This window comes from Tupaia chinensis, unplaced genomic scaffold, assembly GCF_000334495.1.
Source record: "Tupaia chinensis unplaced genomic scaffold, TupChi_1.0 Scaffold000273_1, whole genome shotgun sequence".
NCBI lineage: Eukaryota > Metazoa > Chordata > Mammalia > Scandentia > Tupaiidae > Tupaia > Tupaia belangeri.
Genome location: NW_006159755.1, coordinates 845,574 through 851,461, shown reverse-complemented (window position 1 = coordinate 851,461; position 5,888 = coordinate 845,574). Strand labels below are relative to the sequence as shown.

The 5,888-nt window shown below is 54.3% G+C and overlaps 2 protein-coding genes across 2 annotated transcripts in view; one reads left to right on the top strand and one right to left on the bottom strand.

The window, feature by feature from the left end:
* Nucleotides 1-5,888, top strand: part of MACROD1 (mono-ADP ribosylhydrolase 1) — a gene marked incomplete at its 5' end in the record, with an annotated part of 187,195 nt that overhangs the window by 43,320 nt on the left and 137,987 nt on the right.
* The window catches only part of FLRT1 (fibronectin leucine rich transmembrane protein 1), a 24,369-nt gene that overhangs the window by 1,318 nt on the left and 17,163 nt on the right, over nt 1-5,888 (bottom strand). The gene's annotated exons all lie outside the window — the stretch shown is intronic.

The window sequence follows — 5,888 nt, the reverse complement described above, 5'->3', positions numbered from 1 at the left end:
AAAGAAATGTTTTTGTGGTTTTTTTTTTTTTTTTTTTTTTTAAGAAACAAATGTGGCTATTTAGGGCGACTACTTGAAACATTTCAAAAGAAACAGTAAATGTTTAAAACTCAGAGTGAAAAGTGCCCCAGGCGCTGTCAGCTGGCCTGGCTGGGTGGATGGATGGATGGAGTCGGCAGCGCTGTGTGTGGTTCCTGCCCTGGGAAGGCCCTGGCTGCAGAGAACGGGCCCAGGAGGCACCCTGGGACCTGGAGCCGTGGGGCCCAAGAGGGGCTCTGAGCGAGTCACTGTCGTTGCTCCCTGCCAAGGTCAGGCTCTGGGAGGAGGAGGTGTGTGTCTGTATTTCCTTTCTCTTGGACATTAGGATGGGAGTTTTGCAGCCTCTCTGGTGGCAGGACAGCCCTGACTTGTGATTTTTAGGGCGGGCCAGTCATTTTGAGCAACACAGGGAACATCTCCTGACATTTGCATCTTTATGGAGCTCCTGGGGGATGATACAGCAAAGGTGGGAAGAGGGTCTTCTAGTCGAAGGACCAGGCCTTGGCTTGGGCGGGAGATACCTGCCACATTCCCATCTAGTAAGTGCTTGCAGGCTCTCAGTGGGCGAGAGTTCACTACTTAGTTCCTTTGCTGGGCCAGAAGTTCTTTACCCTGATCCCTTTCTCCTTTATACGTGACCCATTCTCTTTTCACTGGCCACGGGGAGAGGAATGGAGACAGACATCCCCCCAGTCCCCAAGAAGAAGGGAAGCAGAAAGACTATGCTCTTCAGTCCTACTCTCTGTGTGATGGGACTGGCCCCTTTCCCTGACTGAGGCATCACGTCCCAGCCCTGAGGGCAGGTGGAGTCTGGAGGGCAGGGAGAGAGACTGCCTGGGGACTGGGACTGCTTTGCAAGGACTCCTGTGGGCCACAGTCACTCCTGTTGTCCCAGAGGCCTGAGCACCAGGCCTGGCTGCAGCCAGACCCACCTTCCCACGGGCAGCGCTCAAGCCCGGGTGTCCATCCATCCCTGAGCCCTTGGCCCACTCAATGTCATCCCCACCTCCCCAGGGAGCCCTGCAGGGACAGTCACAGAAAACCCCTGCCACATGGACAAAATTCCTGTCGTGTGGACAGCCACTTGGGACAAGTTCATAAACCATGAAAAAAAATCTCCCTTTCCTTTCACCTCCAAGGAGTTTAATCTCTCCTAATCAATTTAGCAGACTCACTTGGTTGTAAACGGTAATGATTTGCATTTTTGAGCCTTTTTATCCCTCCTTAAGAAAAAAAACATGTCTCCTCTCCTGCATCCTGGAAGGCCTGCACAGGAGTGGCGTGGCTGTGAATCGCTTGTTAGCGCTCGCCCTGGCGCCCATCCAGCGGCAGGGGGGAGGCCCCCCGGGGGCCCCTCGCCCGGGCCCCCCCCCGGCGGCGGGCGCCAGCCTCCGAGAGTCACCGTGCTTTGAATGTGAGGAGGGGGTGTGGGCCCATGGGATGCCCCAGCTCACCCTGGCCAGCCCAACTGCATTCTGGCCCTGAGCGTTTGGTCTGGCCCCAGAGCCTCTCCTTCCAGCATACCCCCGCCCTCTCTCATTGCCTCCCAAGCCCCAGCGCTCCCTGTCTGCCGCATCCAATTTTCCTTGTTGTATTTTTCATAAGCACAAGGCTCAGAAGCCGTCCTCCTCCCTGTGCGTGCAGCAGGAAGCAGATTTCTAGAGTGGATTGGCTTTGGGGCTCACCTGCCATTTGGGGAGAGGTAGTTGGTATTACTCTGAGTGTGTCTTAGATTTTTGCCTTTTCCTCTTCCCCACACTCCAAGTCTGGCAGAAGGAAGGAGGCAATCCTCTGGTCCTGCAGGAATTCTTCACCTTTCTTAGGCTAACTAGAACCTTCTAGAATCAAGGGGTCTCCCGCTTGGCCTCTGGAGCACCCAGCTTTCCTGGGTGAAGCAAGACCCTGCCCCAATGCACCCCTATTTTATGAAGGGACAACAGAGACTGTGGGTTCCAACCACACTTTCCCTGCATCTCTCTGGAAATGCCCTCCCTGAAGCCCTCTGCCTTCCTGTTAGGCTGGGCTGGATGGGAGGCCTTCCTGGCCCCCTCAAGGAAGGTGGAGGGGCTGCGTGTGTCAAAGCAGAGGCCAGAGGCACCAGGCAGGCAGGTCGTGGGCTGAGCTCTGTCAGCCACCATCTTCCCAGGCTTATCACCCCTACCAGTATCACCCAGAGTGGGAAGGAGCCAGGGCCCCGTTCCTGCCCCAATCCCTGCATCCTGGCCCTGGGTGGGGGCGGCTCCTTGCCAGCCACGTGGACTCCATGTGAACATGGAGGCGGTCCAGGAAACCAGAGCCAATTCAGGGAAGATGGAGGCTTCCTCGGGAGGCCGCGGGAAGGGGGAAGGAGAAAAGGGAAGAAAAGCAGCTTTTGATGCACATCATGTCTGCGGAATTGAGTATGACTAATTAATAGATTTTATTCTTAGTAATCTCTTAAGCATTCCATACGTTGGGCCCCACGCCTGAGCTGAGCTTACAAGAGGCCTCATTCGCAAAATGCAAATGACACTCCCGGCCTGCTGCCTTCCCTCCTGCCTTTCCTTTCCTTTCCTTTTTTTTTTTTTTTTTCTTTCCAGGGGAAATTTAAAGGAAAATTGCCATGTAATAGAAAAGAGATTCCAATCACTACATCTAATTACCACGAAGGGTAAACCACTTAACCAAACAAGTGGCGTGGGTTTTTCTTTTTTTTTTTTTTAACTTTCAACCTGCCTTAAATGCCACCACATACACGCAGCACTGCCAAGGCCAGAGAGGCGGTTCTGGCTTGTTAGAGGCTGCAGAGTCAGGCTGGCAGTGGACGTTCCCTCGAAGTGTCAGCTGCGCCCAGAAGGGGGATTGCAGACAGGCCCTGCGTTCTCACACAGTTCTCAAACGCACCTAAAGGAGGGGAAGGGCGGGTGCCCCCAATCATCTTCTACCTTGTGTTATGGGCCCAGCTTGGAGGAGGGTGACTCGGAGGGGCCCAGGTGCCAGAGCAGACCTGGCTTCGGATGCCCTCCCTGGCGTCGGGGCCGTGACGTGGCAGACAGTCGGGGCTTATTCTTAGAAACCACTGGAAGGATGTCAGTGCCGAGGGGCAGAAAGAGGAGAAGGGTGGTTCTCAGAGCAGGGGCCCCAGGGCCCTGGCTGGGTGAAGTATCCCCCTCATCAGTGTGTGAAGTATCCCCCTCATCATCATGGGATGAGGGTGGTTCTCAGAGCAGGGGCCCCAGGGCCCTGGCTGGGTGAAGTATCCCCCTCATCAGTGTGTGAAGCTCCATGGGATGGTGTCTGTAGTGAGTTGGGCAGGCCTGGGCTCTATGCTGGCAGCCATGCTGGCACTACCATGGCACAGATGCAGGGACTTGCGCCAGCGGTGGAGAGGTGAGAGCCAACTTTCCTAGGACCCTGGCAGAAGGCTGGGGTGTTGCCCTGGAGGGAAAAGGCCTTCCTTCAGAAACAGCAGAGACCTGGGACTCCTGCCCCTCGTCCCGCCAACACCACACCTCGTGCACCCTCTCCCCCAGCCTCCAGCGGGGCTCCTCTCCTCCTTCCTGAACTGCCAAGGATCAGGCTGGTCCTTAGGGAGGGCTGACTTTTACACGGACCTGAAATGAAGGCTTGGGAAAAATTCTTTCTGGACCTCATTGTGTGAAAAAATGATTGAGGCAGGAAAAGGGAAAAAAAGGTCTCGTGTGGAATAGTCGGTGTCCACGCACCTTGGCTAACCCCAGGGCTAGAGAACTGGCATTCCCATTTGGTGGGATGGTCCCTTGGGCTGCGACGGGGTTTCAGTGCCTCTGTTCTCTTCCCTCGCCAGCTATCATGAGCATTTCTTTCAAGCCACCTCTTCACTGAAGGGCTGGTCAGATCTTTTAATGTCCGGCAGCGGCCAGTGCCCGGGCACACCGCAGCAGCCCTGGAACTGCGGGCCAGTGTCTCTCTCCTGCCTTTGCTTTTGTCCGGGCTACCCAGGCCTTTTTGTACACGCCACTGCCAGGGGCCGGACCCTTCTCATCCTCTTGCCCTCAGACCCGCGTCTCCTCTTTGACATCGCTTTTCCCCAGCACAGGACAAGTGGCGCGTTGACAGATGGTGACCTCAGCTCCCCAAGTACCAGGACGCAGGAAACATCAGACCCCAGGCCCCGCTCCTCTCTTCTTTCCAGATTTGCTGTCATTATTTCATCATCGTTTTAATCTCATGGCTCGCCACACTGCACTGTCAGTTGATAAATGATAGTGACATTGATTCCAGAGGGAGGAAATAAAATCTTAACTCTTCTGAGGGCCCCGGTCAGTACCCTTTAGGAGGCTGGCATTATTAGAGAGAATTCCGGTCGTTCCCTCTGGAGAACAGAGTCCCGGGGGGAGCACAGCTGGGTTTTCTGCATTTGGGGACCAGGTGGAGAGTGAGGAGTGCCGTGGCCCAGGGCTTTTCTGAGAATGTTTGTGTCTTTTTTGAGTAGCCATGAAAACGGATAGATCTAATCAGCCGATAGAAAAACAACAAAACAAAACAAAGCAGAACTCTGTCCCTGCACTAGTTACCCATCCCAGGGGGAAGCACATGGTAAAACACGCAGAAGACTGCTACTGAGGTGACCACGCCTATAGCAGGAGAGAGATGAGGACACCCATTGTCTGTTTTCTCTGTATCGGGAGGGAGAGTGACCCAGCTCTGGCCAAGCCTGGGAAAACGCTGGGACTGACGGCAGCCCCGGCCCAGCTTTCTCTAAGCCAGGAGCAGGAACACACGCACGCTTCCGGCTTTAGGCACCGCCACCGCCACCGCCCCCAGACCCAGGCTCCTCCCTCCACCTCACTCCCGTCCCCTGCACATCGTCTACTTACTCAATGATTTCTAGGAGAAAGCAACATTTTCGCAATTCTACTGTCTCAGGAAATGGTACGAAGGGACCCGAGGAGTACCGTACTGTATACGCGACTCTACCTACCCATCTGTACCAAGTGACGCGACATGGGTTGACAGGTAGACAGGTGCACCTCCGAGTGGCAGGGGAAGCTACAGCTTCCATCGGGGCTTCTACGGAGTATGGTGTGTGGAACTGAAGAGGGTTTCAGCTTAGGGGGCTTCTACGGAGTATGGTGTGTGGAACTGAAGATTGTTTCAGCTTTTAGGGGGAAAAAAAAAAGTTGTTTTTTTGTTTTTTTTTAATCGACTACATAATTGTTCCAAGAATGCAGTGAAAGATGCCATATTTCTGCACATCTGTAAGGGAAATGGCATGGAAAGAACCAGGGAAGAGATTTCAGGACAATATCTCCATACCAAAAGATCTTTTCTTCCCCCTCTCCTTTGTGAGGAGCCTGAAAACCTTCCATCGCGGCGCCAGCGAGCAGCCGGCAGCGGGAGCGCCGCGTGGGGCCTTCTTCGTGTGTCGGAGGAATCTCTCTGACGGCTCTTTTGTGACGGCCCTGAACAGAGCGTGAGGTGTACACAGACGTCGTACAGGTAGTATCTTTCCAGTTCAGAAAAAAAAAAAAAAAGAAAGAAAAGAATAAAAGAAAGAAAGAAACCAACCTAATCCTTCCTGTGGTATTATTTTTAGTCCTTCCCGCCCCAACTGGCATAATTCGGTATAAATTATGTCTTCAACCACGTCGCATCCCCCTGCTTTCTACTCTTTAAAAAAAAATGTTCCCCCCTCCACTGTGTGTTCTACAAAATCGTCCACCCTCCCCGAACTTTGCTTTCTGCTGGGAAAGTCATCCGCGGAATTTCTCTTCCTCGCTCTCTGGCATTGCAGCAGGCTGGGCAAAGCCACATGGCCACATAGGCCGGCCAGGAGCTGGAGCTGGGGCTGGGGCTGGGGCTGGGGCTGGGGCGGGCGCGCCCCGGCA